Raw genomic sequence first — 23,117 nt, forward strand, 5'->3', positions numbered from 1 at the left:
CTGTGAGAGGGCACAGGTTAGGCTGAGGGACCCCCTGTCCTCCGCCCAGTGCATGAGACTCATGCACTGGGCCTCTAGTATCTCAATAAAGTCAGGGGAAAAAGAGACAGTTTTCTTTGGCACTCTAACATCTTATCAATCAGTAGGTCAAATCAGACACAGTGTGCATTGTAATCTTCCTAATACAGCAGAGGAAGAGTTCTTCCTGCCAGTTAGGTTCTCAGAGAGAAGCACATCACCTGAACCAGAGATGTCAAACCAGAGCCAGGACCCAGGTGCTCTGGTCATGGGACACATTGACTGAGAAGGTGAGGCTGATATACCTGGGCACATGGTCCATTGTCTTCTGGCCTTTACATTGCAGTGTGCAAAGAAGCATGGAGATACAGGAGTTAGAGGGCAGGTGGACAAGCTCACAGGTGTGTAAATGAGACTACTATGGTAGAAAAGCCAGCTTTTACCAACTGCAAAGTCTTAGTCAAGTGATTTAATCGCTCTGTGACTATGTGTCTGTATCTTCAACCTGGGGAAAATACTAGACCCATTTCATAGAGTTGTCATGAGGAGTTAATGAATTAATTCTTGGGACATGCTTACAACAGTGTTTAGTGAAAAGGTAGCTATCATTACCATATAGGATTTTTCCAATATATTCTTAGAAATTCTCCCTGGTGAAAATTAGTTACTGATGATGGTAACTTGCTCAGTGGATTATCTGACATGGCCTAGAATTCCCATAAACACTAGCTAAGTAAATGAAGCAACATACACACCTATTTTTTGCCATTGCTCAATAAGCATTTCTAAACCCACCTACTATGCATAAAGCACTGTGCTGGATACAAAAGTGTGACATGGTCCCTGTTCTCAATAAGATTGGAGGCCTCAAAATGGGGTAGACCAGTCCTGTCAGGAGGAGATCAGAGTGGGAGGGTTTGAAAGCCTGGATGACACTTTCTTGTCCTCTTATCCTATGAATAAAGGGGCACAGCCAGTTAGAGTCAGAGAAAACAAGAAATGCAAAGTGGGCTGTCACTCCTGTGTGCACAGTAACAAACACTCCTGTCCTCCCAGCGCCGCTCTAACCCCACACCCCACTTCCTCCTAAGGGTGTGTGACACTTTTCAAAGAAAATACAGTATTTAGTAGTATCACCACAGCAAACGGAAATAGCAATGTTTAGTCTGTAGATGAGTTAATAGCTTTGTACAGAGTAATATACACAGAATCCTCCCTGTGGTTGCCATGACAGGCAGCACTGGTGGCACTGCCTATCACATGAAGGGTGCTGTAGATGCTGAGACAGGGTGACCAGGGATGAGGACCAGGAGAAGGAAAAGAAAGAGACAGAGTGAGTGTCCAACAATCTAGGGTGTGTGTGTGCGTGTAGGTCAAGGCGAGTGGCCCACATCTTCTTGTTGCACACAGAAATATCCCCAACTTAGAAATGAGTGGATTGCACAAGCGTGTTTGTAATTGGAGCTTAGAAGTCATGGGAATTGTGAGATTAGATACTATTTAGGTTCCTAGATTAGCCCATTAACTACTAACCTGTTAATTAAGAATGAATTTATAAAACTGACAACCATTTGTCATTGTTCTAGCTCAGTGATTTTCAATGGTGTGCTGCAAGAATTTTTAAAACATGCAATATCTGACTATTTGGAGGTACTGACCTCTTTTCCCCTAGGTTGTCACATAAAAGATGATAGCAGCCAACATAACAATAGTTGTCCAGTGTGAATGAATCAAAATTATACCTATTTTTTTTTTTTGTCAGATCAGTAAAAAATATAACATATTTTTTGGTGTGCTGCAGAATTTTAGTAATTAGCTTATGTATGCCATGAAATGAAAAAGGTTAAAAATCACTGTTCTAGCTTATTAGATCCTCTGTGGTTTTCTTTTCCTGAGACAGTTTAGATTTGTTATGGATTTAGTAGCCCATTTTGGATCTAATTTCTCAATTTAAAAACCACAAATGACTGTGATTCTCAGGGAACACTAGTTTTGTTTTGTTTTTTAGAGAGAGAGGGGAAGGGAGAGGGATGGAGAGTTGGAAACATAGATGAGAAACATTGATATGCTGCCTCCCCCACACCCCTTATTGGGGATCAAGCAATCCAGGCATGTGCTCTGACTGCGAATCAAACCTGAGACCTCTTGGTTCATGGGGTCGATGCTCAACCACTGAGCCACACCGGCTGGGCAGGAAACACTAGTTTTACTGTGTGAGAAGAGAACATCTGTACTTTTGGCCATAACTGCAGTGGACACCACCCTCATGCAAGATGGGAACCCACTAGCTCAGCTCCTGGGACCAGCAGCAGCCAGGAACTCTTTAGAAATGCAAATCCTCCAGCCCCACCCAGACCCACTGAGTCAGAAAACAAGGGGTGGAGCTCAGCAATCTGAATTTTTATTTATATTTTTCAATTGCAGTTGAAATATATTATTTTCAGGTATACAACATAGTGATTAGACATTTATATACCTTACGAAGTGATCACCCTAAGTCTAGTATCCTTATGACACCATACATAGTTATTACTATACTAGAAGCTCAGTGCATGAAATCATGCAGCCTCACCCACCACATGTGCCTCATTGTGCTCACAGCCCTGCCCACCCGCCTGCTGCCCTGCCATGCTAGTGCCCCGCCAACGCACCCATGGCCCTGCCGCTCTTGCAACCCCACCCACCCGTGCATGCCTCGCCATGCTCATAGCCCTGCCTGAAAGTGTGCACCTCGCTGCGCCCACCCACCAGCCGCCCTGCTTACCCGCTGTCTGCCAGCCTTGCTGCGATCAGAGCCTGTGGGCCACGCCACATGAGCCATGAGCTCCGCCCCACCACCGGGGGAGCCGGACCCCAGACCCTGCCACGCCACTGCTGGAGCAGGACCCCAGCATCTGCCGCGCTGCCATGGGGGTGGGGCCACAAACTCCACTGTGCCGCTGCTGCGGAGGCAGGACCCCAGACCTGCCGCACCAGGTGGGACTCCAGACCTCTGTGGCACCTGGGACCCCAGACCTGCCGTGCCGGGGAGACCCATCAATGCACCTCCTGGTGACTAGTTGTTTGGTCGTTACAGCGTTACAGTGTTATGGCCACGGGCTTTTTATATATATAGACTAGAGGCCCGGTGCACAAAAATTTGTGCACTCGGGGGGGGGGGGGAAGAGGGGGTCCCTCAGCCCGGCCTGTGCCCTCTCGCAGTCTGGGACCCCTCGGGAGATAACGACCTGCTGGCTTAGGCCTGCTCCTGAGTGGCAGAGGGCAAGCCCAATCCCTAGGTGCAGCCCCTGGTCGGGCTCAGAGCAGGGCCGATTGGGGAGTTGGGGCGCCGCCCCCTGTCATGCACAGAGGAGGGCGGATTGGGAGGTTGCGATGCCACCCTCAGTCAGGCTCAGGGTAGGGCTGATTGGGGGGTTGGGGCACCGCCCCCTGTCACACTCAAGGCAGGTTCAATGGGGAGGTTGCGGCGCCACCCCCTGTGATGCACAGAGCAGGGCCAATCAGGGGGTTGGGGCACTGCCCCCTGTCACTCACAGAGCAGGGCCCATCAGGGGGTTGGGGAGCTCCCCCCTGTCACGCACAGAGCAGGGCCCATCAGGGGGTTGGGGAGCTCCCCCCTGTCACGCACAGAGTAGGGCGAGTAGGGCCGATAGGGGAGTTAGGGCACTGCCCCCTGTCACCCACAGAGCAGGGCCAATCAGGGGGTTGGGGCACCACCACTGTCACACTCAGGGCAGGGCCGATGGGGAGGTTATGGCTCTACCCCGTCACACACAGAGCAGGGCCCGTGGGGGGGGGGGTTTGGGGCACCACCCCCTGTCACACACAGAGTTGCAGGGAGATCAGGGGGTTTGGGCGCTGCCCCCTGTCATGCTGATCCAGTGCCAGGAGACCTCTTGGCTCCGCTGATCCCGGTGCTGGGAGGCATATTACCCTTTTACTATATAGAATAGAGGCCTGGGGGCTGGCTGGTTTGCCCTGAAGGGTGTCCTGGATCAGGGTGGGGGTCCCCACTGGGGTGCCTGGCCAGCCAGGATGAGGGGATGATGGCTGTTTGCAGCTGGTCACACACCCTTCAGGGTGGGGGTCCCCACTGGGGTGCCTGGCCAGTCTGGGTGAGGGGCTGAGGACTGCTTTCAGGCTAGGGGTTTTGACTGAAGCTCCCAACCACTCCTTTTTTTCTTTTTTTTTTTTCTTCTGGGCCAGCTTTAGCTCTGGCTCTAGCTCTGAGGCTTCCGCTGCTGGTTTGTTTGCCGTTCTATAATCGAAACAATGTATAACTTCAGCTCTGAGATCCCAGCCGGCTATATTTGTTAGAATGTTTCAAACTGCCAGCTCAGAGGCCGGCAAGTCAGGCGGGGAACGTTGGAGTCTGCAGTCACTGGAGCAAGCAAGCCTCATGTTCGCATCCAGCTGCCTGGCTGCGGGCTGCCATCTTGGCTGACAGTTAATTTGCATAAGGATACGCTGATTAGCCAATGGGAAGGGTAGTGGTCGTACGCCAATTACCATTTTTCTCTTTTATTAGTGTAGATTATTGGCTATATTCCCTATGTGTAGTTAGCAATCTGCGTTTTAACACACCCTCGCTGTACCATGAAGTTCAAGAAGCACAGCACTAGAGTGAACCCACAAAACCGGGCTTAGCCTAGGTCTTTTTCATCTTTATTAGCTCAGCATCCAGTGCAGTGTCTGCCACTTGCTTCTCAACCAGGGAAATCTTGCCTCCAGGGGACATTTGGCAATGCCTGGAGGCATTTGTAGCTGTTACAATGGGGAGAGAGGGTGCCACTCGCATGTAGGAGGTTGAGGCCAGCTATACTGACAAGCAACCTACAATGCAACAAATATGTCAAAGGTACTGAGGCTGAGAAACCTTGTTTTGAATAAGTTATTAAATGTGGTGCTGTCAAGAGAACTTCCCTTATCCATTCTCTCTGTCTGTCATCACTTGTCCACAGTTAGTGAATTCCAGCCCCACAGTGAGAAGGGATTAAGGTGATTGGGGAGATGTGTCTCTCTGTTTTCCATATTTCCTTCTTATTTAGGGTCACAAGTAGCACAGTAAGTGACATATAACATGCTCACAATAAATGTTTTTTGTTTTACTTATTTTTAAATTAAATTTATTGGGTGACATTGGTTAATAAAATTACATGGGTTCCGTGTTTTGTTTTTTGGTGTTGAGTTGTATAAGTTCTTTATAAATTTTGGATATTAACCCCTTGTTAGATTTATCATTGGCAAATATGTTCCTCCATTCAGTGGGTTGTCTTTTCATTTTGTTGATGGTTTCCTTTGCTGTGCAAAACCTTTTTAGTTTGATGTAGTCCCATTTATTTGTTTTTTTCTTTTGTTTCCCTTGCCCAAGGAGAAACATCAGAAAAAAATATTGCTACAAGAAATACCCGAGATTTTACTGCCTGTGTTTGTTTTCTAGGATTTTTATGGTTTTAAATTTAATATTTATGTCTTTAATCCACTTTGAGTTTATTCTTGTGTATAATGTAAGAAGGTGGTCTAGTTTCATTTTTTTGCACATATCTGTCCAATTTTCATTTATTGAACAGACTATCTTTACCCCATTGTATGTTCTTGCCTTCTTTTTTTTTTTTACCTTTAGTAATCATGAGGAATATTTATATAATACATTGTACATTATGTGCATGACCTGTTCATACCATTTTAAAAAAGAGAATATTGGTTTAAACTAATCGATAGGGTTGCATCAATCTTCTTTCTGTTGGTCCTTAGATTTCCTTAAATGATGGCATTATGTTCATCAATGGTTCTATACTGAATGCCTCTTCTTGAATAATACATTCTGCATCCAATGTAAAGAATAGATAACATTCCCAGTGTTAATGCAATACCACCGACAAAGCTGCCAATATCAAATTTTGATCCTTTATTTTCTTTAGAATTTATAGTTGCTGTGATTGTTACCGATGAAGAAACAGATGTCGCTGAACTGTTGTGGGTTGTGGCCATCATGGATGTCGACATCTGGCATGTGTGTTGTGAAACACTTGTTATTGTTTTGGGTGCAGACTTTCAGGTGGTGGAAGTCATATTTGCTGAGACCCCTTGCGTTATCTGAGAAGTTGCTGTGGGTTTCAAGGTTGCGGCTGTCATGCTTTTTGAAGAAACTGGAGTTGCTGGTGGCTTTGCTGAGGATTTCGAGGTGGTGTTTGTCACTGGGGAAACTGGGTTTGTAGATGGTTTCACAGTGCTGTGGGAAGATTCATTTCTATTGACGGAAGACACGAATGAGGTATTCCCTGTTGGCTCCATAGTAGAGGTATGGGAAAATGTGGAAGGTTGTCTGCTTGAAGAGCTCGCCGGGTCTTCACTGTCCACGACCACCTTGAGCAGCGCGAGCACCAGCAGCGTCCCCACGATGAACACGGTCCAGCCACCGCGCGCGCCGAGCCCCATTGTTCTCCGGGAGGGACGCGACGGCCTGGAGAGTCCCCAGCAGAGGTGGCAGCGGCGCTAGCGAGAAGGGCTCTCTGCACGCTAGCCCGCCCGCGTCCTCTTCCGCCGCCCACGCCTCCCTCGTTCTTGCCTTCTTTGTCAAATATTAATGGGCCATAAAGGTGTGGGTTTATTTCTGGAATCTCTATTCTGTTCCATTTATCTATATGTCTGTTTTTATTCAAGTACCTTTCTGTTTTGATCACTGTAGCCTTGTAGTGTAGTTTGATATCAGGTAGTGTGATTCTCCAACTTTGTTATTCTTTCTCAAGATTACTGTGGCTATTCAGGGTCTTCTGTGGTTCTACTAGTATATAAATGTTAGAATTATTTGTTTCAGTTTTGTGAAATACACCACTGGTATCTTGATAGGAATTGTGTTGAATCTATAGATTTTTTTGGATAGTATGGACATTTTAATGATGTTAATTCTTCCTACCCACGAATAGGGTATATGCTTCCACTTATTTGTATCTTCTTCAACTTCTTTCTTTAATGTCTTATAATTTTTCAAATACAGGTGTTTTACATCTTTGGTTAAATTTACTCCTAGGTGTTTTTTTTTTTATACAATTGTAAATGTGATTGTTTTCTTAGTTACACTTTCTGATAGTTCATTATTGGTGTAGAAATGCAACTGGATATTGATTTCTATTCTGCTACTTCACTAAATTCATTTATCAGTTCTAGTAGTTTTTTTTTTTTTTTTTGTAGAATCTTTAGGGTTCTCTATGTAAAGTATCATGTCATCTGAAAATAATGACAGTTTTACTTCTTCCTTTACAATTTAGATGCCATTTATTTCTTCTTCTTGTCTGATTGCTGTGGCTAGGACTTCCAATATTATGTTGAATAAGAGTGGTGAAAGTGGGCATCCCTGTCTTGTCTCTGATCATAAAGGAAACACTTTTACTTTTTACCCACTGAGTATGGTGTTGGGTGTGGGTTTGTCAAAACGGCCTTTATTACATTGAGGTATGTTCCCTGTATTCCAGCTTTACTGAGAGTTTTATCATAAATGGGTGCTGGATTTTATCAAATGCTTTTTCTGCATCTAGTACTATGATCATGTGGATTTTATCCTTCATTTTATTTATATGGTGTGCTGTGTCACATTTATTGATGTGAGGGTATTAATGATTTGAGGCTATTGTACCAACCTTGCATCTCTGGATGCAATGGTGTGCGATCATGGTGTATGGCCTTTTTAATTATTGTTGGATCCAATTTGCTAATATTTTGTTGAGGATTTTAGCATCTGTGTTCACCAGAGATATTGGCCTATATTTTCCTTTCTTTGTAGTGTCTGTATCTGGTTTTGGAATTAAGATACTGCTGGCCTCATACAATGAGGTTGGGACTCTTCCCTCCTTTTGAATTTTTTGGAATAGTTTGAGGAGGATAGGTATTGGTTTTTATTTGAATGTTTGGTAAAACTCACCTGTGAAGCCATCCAGCCCAGGGCTTTTATTTGTTGGGAGCTTTTTTTTAAATTATTGCATCAATTTCACTAGTTGTAATCTGTCTATTCAGAGCAGAAGGTAGGCAGTATCATAAGTATCTTCATTATAACAAGGGATCCATTACATATTTGTGGCAAACAACAACTAATATGCATAGAGTACCTGACAGTTTATAAGTAGTTTTTCAAAGATGGGTGTAATAAAAAGGTTGCTGGTCTTTTGTTTTAAATTTAAAAATATGGTTTTAAAAATTGGTTTTAGAGGGAAAAAAAGATAGAGAGAGAGAGAAACACTGATGTGAGAGAGAAATATCACTTGGTTGCTTCCTGCATGGACCGAATCTGCAACCTGGGTATGTGCCCTGACCAGAAATGGAACCGGAGATCTTTTGGTGCTTAGAACCCAGACCTGAGCCACATTGGCCAGGGCAAGGTTACTAGTCTTAATAGATATGAAAATTGTTTTCACTTTTTAAAATTTGGTGATTTCATCACAGAGTTTGAGAAACACTCTGATACAACCTACTTGTATCCCAATAGTTGCTAAATAACAATCTATTCTAATTTTCTATTTATCTTTTATATTCCTGCTTGAATGTATATTTTTAGGAGCAATATCTAATTGTTGGTTTTTTAAAGAAAGCATTTTCGAGTTTAGATTCTCAGCAAAATTCAGCAGAAGATACAGAAATTTCTCATACACCCCCCCCTGCCCTTACACATGCACAGCCTCCCCTCACTATCATCATCCCTCACCATATGGTACATTTGTTATAATCCATGAACCTACATTGACATGTCACTATCACCCAGAGTCCATAGTTGACATTAGGGTTCACTCTTTGAGTTGCACATTCTATGGATTTGGACAAATGTATAATGACAAGTATCCACCATTATAGTATTGTATAGAGTAGTTTCACTGCCCTAAAACTCCTCTGTGCAATCTCTATCCATCCTTCCCTCTCTCTAGCCCTGATGGATATTAAAATAAAGATGTGATAATGGAAATGGTATAGTGCTGGTGACAGCAGGGTTGAGGAGATCATCAGAACAAAAGAGAATATCTTGAAACAGATCCAGGTATTTGTGAAAGTTTTGTGTATAATGAAAACAGTTATTTAAAGTAAGTGGAAAGGGAAGGATTGCTTAGTAAATGGGACTGTGCCTACTGGATGAAGCCTACATTAAAGCTAACATCAAAATAAAATTTAGATGGATTGATGATATTAATGTAGAAATAAAACCTCTATACCAAGAAAAGTGCTAGATATGTAGATGAATGATTATATCCTTTTGGAGTTAGGAAGGATTTCTCAAGTATGATACCACAGACAAGCTCCATAAAGGGTCACAGTTCTACAATATTTTACCCTAAAACTTATGGGTTAAATATTAACAAAATATTTTACCTAAAAATTATGTTTTAAATATTAATAAAGTTTAAGAGAAATGACAAACCAGGAGATATAATAGTAAAATATGTGGCAAAATATTTGATAAATATGTGAAAAGCTCCTAAACATTAATAAAAATAATAAATGAAATAATTAATTATTATTTGCCTAATAAAAAATAGGCAAAGATTCAAAGCAGACATTTTCCAGAGGAAATATTATTAAAGGCTGATAAAACAGGAAAAAAATTCAGTTTCAGTAGGAATAAAATAAATTATCCAGTTCCATAATCCCTTCTCTGCAATTCTAAAATCCAAAAGGCTCTGAAAATAGAAAAAAAAACTTTTATTCTATAGTGCAAACTAATTTTGTAGCAAAATCTGATGTGGACTTTTTGTGGTCTATTTTTTAAAATAATTGATTTCAGAGAGTAAGGGAGAGGGAGAGAGAGATAGAAACATCAACAACGAGAGAGAATCATTGATCAGATGTCTCCTGCATGCCCCACACTGGGGATCGAGCCTGCAACCCAGGCATGTGCCCTGACTGGGAATTGAATCGTGACCTCCAGATCCAGAGGTTGATTCTCAATCACTGAGCCACAATGGCCGGGCTATTTATTGCACTGAACATAGCTCTTAATAACCTCTCCATCAACATACAACTTAATGAAAACACTTTGTAATATACAGAGTATATAACTTTATTACCTTTACAAAATATAAGTTCTGAAACAGATCTGGTGATAATGGTTTGGACAAGGAATCTGTACATACTCCCCCTCCCATAAAAATGTTACCCATGATGTTGAATTTTTAAAGTACTAAATGGTACTGTGAACCACTTACCATGGATTTACAATAGATTTGCTGGGAGATGCCTCCCAAGCTCCATTTGGTGTTTTAGGAACACACCCTGAGGTAGCCATGGCAGTAGAATTGAAGATCCCTCTTATTTCCTACTGAATAGTGGAAGCAGGTCATCCTTCCCCAGCACCAGGTCACTGGAGGGGCTCCCATGGCCAAGAGCAGTGGGAAGTTAGGGCCTGGAGTAAACGGCACTGAGGAGGCAGGCAGAAGTGGGGGAGATGTGCCCTCAGATGATGCTTCGCATGGGGGTCTGAGGTGGAGTGGGGCAAGATGATGGAGGGCAACAGAGACTCCAGGTGAGGGTGGGAATGGAGGCACAGGACAAGGAGGACTGACACCAGGGAAGGTGAACTTAAGAGGGTGAGAAAAAGGAGGTTGAGGGGAAGAAGAGGAACATATGCAACTGGTGGTCTCCAACAAAGGGCATTTGAAGGTTGGACAGCCTATGGTATAAACCTTCCTACTGGCACAGAGACTCAGAGTTGAACCCAGACCTGTTCCCTTCAATTTCCTGGCAGCTGGACATGGCCAACAGCAGGTGAGCCTAGCTATGTGTAACTTCCAGGTTGGGCCCCCGGCTACAATATGGAGGTGGTGGCACTGAATCACTTTGGCAGTCACCCTGGTGATGCCCGAGCCTGGGTTCTCAGCTATCTTGTTTTGGCCACAACAGCCAAACATAGAGTATCAAACACCACACTTCACAAGACTTTAATAAGAAATAATATAACTGAAAGAGTTTTCTGACTGATAGAAAATTATCTTAATAACAAAAATAGAATTTTGTCATTTTACTCTAAAAGGTTCTCTTCTTCCTCCCCCTCTGCCAGCCAATTCTTCTGACCAGCCAAGTCTCCCTGTCCCGCTCACAGGGAAAAAAAAAGAGGAGGACATGACAATGGTAACCAAATGGGCATCGGCCTCAGTGTCCTGTTTCCTCCCAACAATTGACAGCACAAAACAAATCCGAACCATCTTCTGGGCACAAATCTTTTCCTGAAGTTTAAGAATTTGAAATTTAAATTTGTTTGTCCAGAGGAAGAATTCTGGAAGAGAATGCAGAAGGAAATGCATAGAGTATCTAGCACATCGTCCTGTGCTTCGGATGTCGGAACAAAGAAGATGAACTCTAGGAGCACAAACTCTTCCTCCTTGAGACAAAACAAAAACCTACCTAACTAATTAGAAATACCCTGCCCCTAATCCTCAACATCTCCCAACCTCAGAACTCAGAGTGCAGTGAACATACTGGTCTGGTTGTCACCAGAACAAACTTGTCATGCTGGAGGGATAGAGAGAGACAGGCAATGAAGCACATGGGGCGGAAGGGGTACTGGTGGTGGAGGTGGTGGTGGGATGGGGACACATAGATTGCTGGATGTGGAAGAGAAGGAATGGAGTCGACTTGGTTCTTCGCTGCGGGCGTTTGTGAATGGCTATAGGGAAGGCGGACATTCTTTTTCTTTCTTACTTTTGCTTTTCGAACTAACATTTCATCTTTTTCTAAAAAGAATTGAAATCAATAACCTAGTTTGTTAGCCTGTACTTCACTTTACCTCTTAGAGAAATACATGGGAATGAGGAATAACAAATCTGACATGTATTCTAAGTACTTTCAAATATGTTTCCTCCATTTTAACGCTACAGTCTTGTGATGTTTCCAAGTTGATACTTTTACCATATTGTACAGAGAGAGAAACAGGCTCTGAGAGGTGAGGGCATTTGTCCAAGGTCATACAGCTAATTATGGCGGAGTGGGGACTGGAACTCTAGTGCTTAGATGCTGACCTGGGGGCTCTCGGCCGTAAATGCTCCCCTCCTTTCTCAGAGTCTGTTCAGAGAGCACACACAGTTCTTTGATCTCCAATAAGCTAAGTGCTATTCTGTTAGTAATCATTTTTAATTACCTCTGACTGACTGAGTTATGCTGACATCTTTGTCAAGAAACCTTTGGGTTCCCACTGAGTTCTCAGCAGCTGGTCTTGACTGCAGAGATGGGATTAAGAGGTATTATTCATCTAGGGCTCTCAAAAGACACGTTCACCTCTGTTGCTCCCAATAATGAAGCCACACTTCTTATCTTGGCAAACTTGGTTCAGGGAGGGCAGAATCAGTGCTGCCTTTTTCTGCTTCCTCTTCCACAGTGAGTGCCACCCTTCCCCACACTTCCGCCTCTGGGCCCTTGGCACTTCAGTGATTCCTCCCTGGTGATGGAATGGGAATAAAAAGACAAGTGACAGACACAGAACATCTAGCCTTCAGGCAAACAGGAAGGAAAAGAGGAAGGAGGGGGCTTTGCTTCTCTGTCCCATGGCTGTCTAGGGGGAATGTGAGCATGGTCTCCAGGAGCAGTGAGAACAGGACTGAGGCTCCTGCCAGCTTCCCCCGCATCTGTCTGAAACACCTCTCATCTGAGCCTCTGAGGAAGGAGTAGCTGTTCTACGGTGAAGGCCCGTGTGCTGTGCTCTGGTGTCCAACCACTGGGGCTGCCACAGCTGGGGTCTAGGGGTGGTTGATTCTGGGGAAGCAGGAAATGGGTCTGCAAGTCTGGCCTGACTAATTGCAATCAATTCCAGTTATTTTCTTGCTGGGCCTCTGGGAAGCTAAGGAAGCAGGGCTGGTGTCTGATGGGAGGTAGAAGGCATTTTAATAGGAGTGACCTCTTAGCAGAGAGAGAAGAAACATCTTATAGAAGCTGTGCCATTGGGAAGTGCTAAATATAGTTCTAATTGTTTAGAAACTTTCCTGAACTGAAATTTACCCCCTTGGATATCAGTTCCCTCATTGATCCTAGTTCTGTCCCCAAGGTTTCTCTCCGTAAGTTGAATAAGTGTGCGGCCTCTGCCACAGGTCCTTTCAGCTAGCCAAGGACAGCTGACATGCTCCTCTGCCTTTTCTTCTTGGTAGGAAATACCCTCAGATCCCTTAGTTACCTTTTCTTTGTCAGAGCTTCTAGACCGGTGGTTCTCAACCTTCCTAATGCCGCGACCCTTTAATACAGTTCCTCATGTTGTGGTGACCCCAATTTCATTGTTACAAACTGAACATAATTAAAGCATAGTGATTAATCACAAAAACAATATGTAATTATATATGTGTTTTCCGATGGTCTTAGGTGACCCCTGTGGAAGGGTCTTTCGACCCCCAAAAGGGTTGCGACCCACAGGTTGAGAACTGCTGTTCTAGACCCTTGGTTTTGATTACCTTTGCAGGGACACAGTGAAGTTTGTCAATATGCTTTGTTGTTGCCAGAATAATTAATCCATATTTAATAACATTTTTATTATGGTGAAATATATAGATTATCCCCTCAAAATGTATATACAAACTTTGAATAATTATAAAGGTAGTATTTATTAAAATACATTTTATTTTCAAAATTTAGCTATCAGCTGTTAAAGTGTGTATACATTTTTTGGGGGGACACCCTGCATATAAAATTTACCATCTTAACCATTTTTAAATTTACAGTTCAGTGACATTAAATACACTCATAATGTTGTGCAATGATCACCATCATCCATCTCCAGAATTTTCTATCTTCTAAACAAACTCTGTACCTATTAAGCAGTAAGACTCCATCCCTTCCTCTTCCTAGACCTTGGTAGTCACCATTCAACATTCTGTCTCTAAGAAGTTGACCAGTCTAGGTATTTCACTTCAGTGGAATCACACATTTGTTCTTTTGTGTGTGGATTATTTTATATAACATTATCAAAGTTCATCCATACTGTAGCATGTATCAGAATTACACTCCCTTTTCATGGCTGAATAGTATTCCATTGCATCTATAGACCCCATTTTGTTTACCATTCATCTATTGATAGGTAGTTAGGTTGCTTCCATCTCTTGGCTGTTCTGAATAACACTGTCATGACCCTTGGTGTACAAGTATCTGAGTCTCTGCTTTCAGTTCTTTTGAGTATATACCTAGGAGTAGAATTGCTGGATTACATGGTAATTCTATGTTTAACTTTTGGAGGATCCATCATACTGTTTTCCATAACAACTGTACCATTTTACAGTTTACCAGTAATGTTTCTCCACAACACTTACTTTCTGTTTTCTGCGTCCCAATGGATGTGATTTTGAACATCTTTTTGTGCATGTTCATGTGCTTTAAAAATATGTCTGTAATAATCCATACTCTCCAGATATTGTCAGATTGACAGAGGGCAGTGTTCTGTGATCCACTGAAGACCCATTGATGCAGACTGAGAATTAATGGACTTTTTGTGAAAGCTATATTCTACTTTTATCTCCTACAGAAGTCTTAACTAGAACTCCGGAATCCTCTTCATCAGAATGTTCCCATATTTTCCCATCCTGCCCTTGACCAGTTAGGTTGCTGGATCTAAATGAAAGCTTTTAACAAAGTTAGATGACAGTTTGGTGTTGGCCTGGCTTCCCTGTCATGTGATCATTTTAGCGCTGCCTTCTCCGGACCCTTCTAGTTTTGTGTGGTCAGATGTTAGTTTGGCCTGACTTCTAAGTCTTCACTCAGGATAATAATTCCTACAAATGCTGATGACTAGGGCAGAATCAAGTACAGCCTCCTATGACCTGCTGCTAAATACCTCTCTATCTTGAATTTGAAATGAATTATCCCTAGGTACCAGCTAGTTATTTTTTATGTTTTTAACAGGAGTGTTATGAGACATTGTGTTAAATATCTTATTGAAATAAAATGCTTTCTCACTAGTATTTCACTAGTCTGGTAACTCCACAAAAATGGAAATTAAGTGCGTTTGGCATGAGTCCTGCTGATTATCAACTTTATTTTATTTTATTTTATTTTTTTACAAATATACAAAAAACTTTCTGCTATATTACAAGTCTATTTCTCTCTTTTAAGTGAAGATTGGAAAATTGCTACTTTGGACTCTTTTCAATTATCCTTCTTATATTGATGCTACATCATAAACTCACCTCCAGCTTTCTCTTTTCCACACCAAGTAATATCTACTTTTTACTCTTTTCTCCAAAATGTACTCATATTCAAAATTCAAATTATTTCCCCCTACTCTCTGGATGCTATCTGATTTCTATATGAACTTGTTAAAATGCCAGGCTGCTGGGCTTTTCTATGTTATTGACTTCAAGGTCCAGGAAAGCAACCACACCTTTTCAACATGCTCCTTGATTCTCTGGCAGAGGCAGGAGCTGGAGCTGTGAATGGTTCTAACTGTTCTCACTAAGAATGAGGAGGCCAATTCAAAGCTCAAGGAAGAATTGGGTAAACTTGAGAAAATTATTTCATCTCTGTGGGTCTCATCCTCTTTGCCTATAAAATGAGGGAGTAGAGGTTAATCTCTCCAGTCTAGTGTAATCCCAACACCCTACAGTGTGTAGTAGCTTCCAGATTTGCTATTTATGCTGACTATTTTGCTAATACATTTACAGACAGAAATCTGCCATCTTGGTGAAATGTCCTTGTATTCTGTTATTCTGGGAATAACATATCTATATATATAAAAGCCCAAGTGACCAGCTGACCAACCAGCCCGTAGCCATGATGTGCACTGACCACCAGGGGGAAGAGACTCAACGCAGGAGGGGAAACCATAGACATGGAAACATGGAACAGACTGATGAATCTCAGAAGGAAAGGGAGTGGGGGGGAGGGTGGGAAGAGATTAACCAAACATTTTATATGCATACTAGAGGCCTGGTGCACGGATTCGTGCAGCGGTCAGGTCCCTCGGCCTGGCCTGTGGGGGTCGGGCCAAAAACCGGCTCACTGACATCCCCCAAGGGTCCTGGATTGTGACCAGGTAACACTTACACAATGAATACTCATTGGGCATGGATTATTGGTATTTTATCCTTGAACACTTGCATTTTCATGGAAGCAGCAAGGCATGAATACAGCAGCATTTATGGAAGCCATGATGTGAATAACGGAACATACATAATTTCAGAGTTAACAGTTCTCACTCTAAGACAGAGCAGAATTCAGCATCTGGATTGCAGGTGCGCTTTGCTACCCATCTTGTGATGTTAGGTAGTAGCACATAGGGGGAAGTCAGAAGATCAGCTTAACGTCGAATTTGATGGTAAGGGTCACTCACCTGCTTTGTGCTTCAAATTCCTTATCTAAAAGGAATGGAAGTAATAAAGGTTACCTACATCATAGCTTCATTAGGTATTCTTAGGTGTGTGTGTGTGTGTGTGTGTGTGTGTGTGTGTGTGTATTCCTATATATACTCACTGGGAAAATATGTAATTCATAAGGTATAAGGTATTTCCAAGTCAAGTTCATATTGTTTCTGCCAAATAAATAAAAATGGTTTCCTTTTTTTTTAAATAAAGGTTTCTTTTTCTGCTTGTGTTTAGAAAGTCTCAAAGCTAAAGCAAAACCCCACTGCCAACTTGTCCTTTCCCTGCACAGAGCTCCTTCTGTGGGGCTCTAAGGAAAGTCCAGGGCTAGGAAGTCAACTCCTTCCGGGGGAGGGGGGTGGTGAGGGGTAGGGGGTGGAGGGTGGGAGAGCAAGAGCGCAGCCCTTCCATTGCCCCGCAGGGAGGCAGCCAGTTCCTGCCACTGTCCTTTAAAGCTGTTCCTCAGCCAGCACTTCCCCTATTTCGATGTGCTCAGTACTTAGTTTGTGCACATTCTGCTGTGTTTACTTTTAAAAGGAAAAGAAGCAAAAGTCACACAGGTGGAGCCCACACATCTGCAATACTGTCAGCGTGGCACGTGGTTCCTAGCACTTTCTGCTGAGTCTGTCTGGTTTCTTTCTATCTCCAAATGGAGGAGAAAAATGAAAAGGGGAAGGAAGGGTGCTGGTGAGAAAAAGGTGAGAGAGGAAAAAGTAAGCAGTAGGTCTGTCATGACTACGGTAAATGTACCAAGTTCATTCTCAGAATAAGAGTTCATACATCATCCTAAAGCCAACAGCGACTTCTGCCACCCGTATCTATTAGAGAGAAACTAACCGCTACTTTGTGGTTACCTCAGAAAAGCAAACACACACCTCCAGACACTTCAACACTGTCATGGATGATGAAATAAACTCACCCCTTATAGTGATCTTGTTTGACTTAGGCTTTGTGTAGGCAGCTGCCAGACTGGAAACCTCGGAGCCTTATGGGAAGGGAAGAAGTCATCTCTAGTCCGCTTAATACTCAGAGGGTTATGCATTTTTCAGATAGCTTGCATGTAGCTTCCAAGGAGAGTGCCATTTTCCCCTCAGGTAAGCGAAATTGATTATATCATTTATCTTACTACAGTAAATCAAGAAACTCACTAATTTAATCTACTTCTCATCCCTGATTAATTTGGAATATGTGTTAAACTTCACAAGGAAGTGATAGATTAAAATTTAACTGTGGGAAACATGTTTTGGGGAAGGTTTTGCTAAGTACTATACCAAGACTATTTTATGTCTTAAGGGGGTGTGTTTAGTGTGTAAGTTGCAGGTATTTATAATGGAAATGAAAGTTAGAAACATTATTAGCTACTATTGATTGAGCTTTATACCCCTCTTTAAAAACATGCCCACGGTAGCTCTGCAAGGTAGAAATTGTCATCCTTATTTTACAAATGAAGAAACTGAGCAAAGGGCCCTCATCTGGAATTGAACCGTGATGTCCTGGTTCATAGGTCAATGTTCAACTACTGAGCCATTGCTGGCCAGGCAGACAACCTATTTTTAACTATTTAAATTACTTTGCATACCATAGAATTAACCAAACATAATTAAAACAATGTCACTATTCTAAAATTCCATTAACTTTTCTTTTAATTTGTCTGAAATACAAAGAAGTCACAATATTCTGTATATTTTGAGACAAAACAAAGAATAAAAATATCAGTGCCACATTAATTTTTATTTTATTGTTATGTGCAGGACTAATGGAAAAAATCTGAGTCACTTTTGCACCCCACCCTGTCCCTGCCCCTGCCCAGGGGCCTAGCCTGCTGTATTTGTCTCCAAAGCACTGTTGCCTAATTGCTAAGCCATTCTGTTCTTTGGGAGGGCCCTGGCAAGATGAGATCCTGGCAAGAAAAGAAAGGGTATGATATTTGTTTGTAAAATATTATGTGTTGCCTTTTTTTAAATTTTTAGATAAACTCTCAACTCTGTAAGATCTACAAATTGCTTTCTGGGTTTGGTATAACATAAATAAAGCATTCCTTTATTTTCCAATCAATTATGGGCTTGGCCTCACTGAGATATGTAGCATATGTTTCTAAAACATTACTATTTTTTTTAAGGAATATGACACATTTACTTTCAGCAGATTGGGTAACCTATATTATTTTCAGTGCCTAATATACACAAACTTGCAGTTTAATTTTTCCTAAGTGATCTATACTAGTAAAAGGGTAATATGCTATTTAGACTGAGAGGTCTTCTGGGGGACCTTCTGGACATCCTTCCGGACAAAGCCATGGTGGCGGGGCCGAGGCAGAGGCAGTTAGGGGGGACCAGGGGGGATCAGACCAGGAGGGGGTGAGAAGGCTGGAAGGGGGGGAAGTTGGGGGCGAGGAGGCTGGCAGGCAGAGTGGTTAGGGGCAATCAGGCAAGCAGGCGAGCGGTTAAGAGCCAGCAGTCCTGGATTGTGAGAGGGATGTCTGACTGCTGGAAATGAGAAAGGAATATATCTTTCACCTGGTCTTCATGAAATTTAGGATTTAACTAAACCAGCAGTGAGACATCCCCTGAGGGGTCCCAGATGGAAGAGGGTTCAGGCCCCCCCCCCCCCCCAGTGCATGAATTTCGTGCACTGGACCACTAGTAATAAAATAAATAGACTTAACATTATTTTCTACATAATAAACTTAAGCTCATTGTTTTCTCAATTTAGATAGGCAAGATTCATTTAGTAGAATGTAGGATTTCAAAAAGTTGACTTTTCTCACTGAGCATACTTCTACTACATTCTTTCACATTAAAAAAAAAAGAACTTCTCAAGGCAAACAATTTATGTATTAAATTACCATCTTTTGAGGAGCTCTAGAGAGAGAGGTTTGGGGAAAACAACGTTTCAAGAATCAAAGAGAGTGTGAAGTAAATTTTTTCATAGAAATTTTACCAGTGGGGAAAACCAATCTGATAGAAGTTAAACTCTGTCACAGAGTCATTTTTGAGTTTAATTCCTGCCACTTTACATCCATGCTGGAAAGTTCATGAATGGCTTTGTTTCCACTAAAATCAACATCACTCAAGGTTCTTCATCAGATTTACCTTTCTAAGGACCCAGTCACACTGTCAGCTGAAGTAGCAACTTGCCCATTTTAATAATGCAGTGCCCACGGAAGGAGTGGGGCTATTATTAAATCCATACTGATCACCTCACATTGATTTAGGCCAAAAGATGATTATAAATTAAGATAAATAAAACTGGGACTTTGGTTGTGGTTTGGTTCATTCAGTCTGTCAGCATCTGAATTTATCAGGTAACTGTTCAACCTTCTCTCTTACCCAGTCGCATAATGGGTTATATCAACTTTGTTTTCCTGAGTGGCAGGGGTCTGTTATTTTATTATTTTATTTTAGTAAATTATCACCTGAAGATACTTTTCCATTGATTTTTAGAGAGTGTGGAAGGGAGAGAGAGACACACACACACACAGAGAAACATTGATGTGAGAGAGACACATCTATCGGTTGCCTTCGCACACGCTCCTACCAGGGCCAAGGATTGAGCCTGCAACTGAGGTACATGCCCTTGACCAGAATCACACCTGGCCCCTTATCTACAAGCCAACACTCTTTCCACTGGCTAGGGCAGAGGGTCTGCTATTTCCCCCCTTATGTTATTAATCAATGGGGGAAGCGAGTATCGGGAACTTTGAAGCAAATGACTGCTTTTATAATGCTCGGACCCTGGGAGTGTATCTTTAATTTACTAAATAAATATATTCTTTTCCATTCAATTACACATAATAATTACTGTGTACTCACTAATATGTGAATTAGGAACTAGGGAAATGAGAAAGGAATATTTCTTTCACCTAGTCCTCATGAAATTTAGGATTTAGACAGGGAAGAAAGGGAAACTGAATTAGTATCTATCATAGCATCATTTTTCATGGCCTCCTCAAGTCTTTGCAGCAGGCTTTGAACAATGGGTTACTCATCCCATTTTATGGAAGAGGCAAGTGAGGTCTAAAAGGTTAAAGTAGAATAGTATCTAGCCCCAAAAGGAACAATTCTGACACATGGCATAACATGTATGAACCATGAGGACACATACTGTGTGAAGTAAGCTAGTCATGCCCTGGCCGGTGTTGCTCAGTTGGTTGGGCATTGTTCTGTGCACCCAAAGGTAGCTGGTTCAATCCAGGTCAGGGCACATGCCCAGGTTTTGTGCTCAATCCCCATTAGGGAGCATGCAGGAGGAAGTCAACCTGATTCTCTTTCTCATTGGTGTTTTTCTCTCTCCCTCTCCCTTCCTCTCTCTCTCAAATCAACTAAAAAATTCAAAAAATGAAATAAGCTGTCACAAAAGGACAAATACCATATGATTCCATTTATATGAAGCTCTTAGAATACTCAAATCCATAGAGACAGAAAGTAGAATACACAGTTGTTACCAAGGGTTGGGGGAAGGGGAGTTATTATTTAGTGAGCACAGAGTTTCTGTTTGGGAAGATGAAAAAGTTCTGGAGATGTATGGTCGTGATCGTAGCACCACAATGTGAATGTATTTAATGCCATTGCACTGTACACTGAAAAAATGGTCAAAATGGTCAATTTTATGCTATGTATATTTTACCACAGCTTGAGGAAAGGTTAAGGTAAATTGTCCAAGGACTCAGAGTCAGTAAGTGGAGTGAGGAATTGAGCTCAGAGGTATCTAACATCAAGTACCAAATGCTGTTGTACAAGTCCTGATGCTTATTATTTTTGTTACCTGCGATCTGTTTTTATGTATCATTAATAGTAAACCTATTAAAACAAAAAGATGGCAAAATTGAGTGGCAGTGTGAGCAAGGGGTAGAGTGTGAGCAAGGAGGGGAGTAAGGACTGCCTCACTCTCTCCATCCCCGCATGGGGTAGACGTGCCTCTTCAGATAAAACAAGATGGGGCTGTTGAGAGGAAATACGAGGCTTGGTGCAAGGAATCTAAGGAAAGCATAGGGAAGCCAGAGGTACACTAGCTCTGAAAAGACAGTCCACTTAATTCTTATCACATTGAGCTCAGCTACATCTTAAAGATCTTACTGATCCATCCATTTATTTATCTGTTTATTCATTCATTCACTCACACTTATTGTGTGCCAGCTATATGCAAAGCTTACTTATAGGCATGCATAAGCAGCTGTTGTTGATCCTGTCTTCCAAAGGCCTAAATTCCAGTTGGGGTGATCAAATATCTTTGAAAAATTAAGAAGCAATACATGGGACTAATGTGTATGGGCAATAGGTTGTATAAAAATTAAGTGTACCGGGTCCTCAAGGCAAGAGGGATCCACGTGGCTTAGGGTGGTTCCTGGCTGTATCAGGGAGAAAGCAGAGCTTGGTGGGCATCCTCCAGTGGGAGTCATCAGAATTCCTGCGGGTAGGACTTAGGTAGGTGAGAGGGCATTGAGGGCATTCTGGAAGGGCAGACTGCTCAGTATGAGCCAATTTCAAAGACAGGACTGAAGCAGGGAGTCTGAGCAGAAGTTTCAAATAGATAAGTCAGACATAGTTAACTTATTATTTTTATGATAACTGGAGTGAAAGCAAAGAACCTGAAAATCTCTAGCTCAGAAAAAAATCTTGTTAAAGCTATTAGTTTTTTTTTAAACTGTGGTAAAAAAACACCATAAAATTTATTCTCTTAACCATTTTTAAGTGTGGAGTTCTGTAGTGTTGGGTATATTTACATTATTGGGCAACAGATATTCAACTTTTCATTAAGCAAAACTGAAACTCTATACCCATTAAACAATTTCCCATTTTTTGCCTTCCTGTAGCCCCTGGTGGCCACCATTTTGTTTTCTGTTTCTATGAATTTGACTACTTTGATACTTCATGTAAAAGAGATCAACTCATATTTATTTGGTGTGTGTGCACGTGTGTGTGTGTGTGTGTGTGTGTGTGTGTGTGTGTATGACTGGCTTATTTCACTTATAGCATGTGTCAGAATTTATTTCTTTTTGAAGGATGAATAATATTCCATTATTTGGTTATACCACATTTTGTTTATCCATTCATCTATCAACAGATATTTGGGTTGTTCCCACCTATTGGCTATTGGGAATAATGCTGCTATGAATATAGGTATGTAAATATCTCTTTGAGACAGTTTTTTTCTTTTTTATTGAATTTATTGGGGGTTACATTTGTCAATAAAATAATGTAGGTTTAAGTGTACAATTCTACCATCCATCACCTGCACATTGCCTTGTGCAATCAGCATCCAAAGTCTAGCCTCCTTCTGTCACAGTTTATCCCTTTTACCCTCTTATATCTGCCTCTCACTCTCCCTTCCCTCAGGTAATCACCATACTGTTGTGAGACTTTTTTTCCAATTCTTTTCAATGTATACCCACTAGTGGGACTATTGGATCATACTATAATTCTATTTATAATTTTCTTTTGAGTAATTTCCATATTGCTTTCCATAGTGCTATACCATTTTACATTCCCAACAGTGCACAAGGGTTCCAATTTCTTCATATCCTCACCAAAACTTATTTTGTTTTTTCATAGTAGCCATCTTAATGCATATGAGGTCAAATCTCATGTGGTATTAATTTGCATTTTACTAATGCTTAGTGATGTTGAACACCATTTCATATACTTTTTCGGCATCTGTATATCATCTTTAGAGATATGTCTATTTAAGTCCTTTGATCATTTTTAAATTGTTTTTTTGTTTTGTTTTGTTGTTGAGTTTTATATATATATATATATATATATATATATATATATATATTAGTTTTACAAATTAAAC

The 23,117-nt window shown here is 41.7% G+C and overlaps 1 protein-coding gene and 1 pseudogene across 3 annotated transcripts in view; both read right to left on the minus strand.

Annotated features, from left to right (window-relative positions):
• PRKCQ (protein kinase C theta) overlaps nucleotides 1-23,117 on the minus strand; it is a 144,336-nt gene that overhangs the window by 99,373 nt on the left and 21,846 nt on the right. The gene's annotated exons all lie outside the window — the stretch shown is intronic.
• Nucleotides 4,998-6,373, minus strand: LOC139006390 (porimin pseudogene; annotated as a pseudogene).

The sequence above is a fragment of the Myotis yumanensis genome, unplaced genomic scaffold (genome assembly GCF_028538775.1).
Source record: "Myotis yumanensis isolate MYYU_CA2020_CCGP unplaced genomic scaffold, mMyoYum1.0.hap1 SCAF_1, whole genome shotgun sequence".
Taxonomy (NCBI): domain Eukaryota; kingdom Metazoa; phylum Chordata; class Mammalia; order Chiroptera; family Vespertilionidae; genus Myotis; species Myotis yumanensis.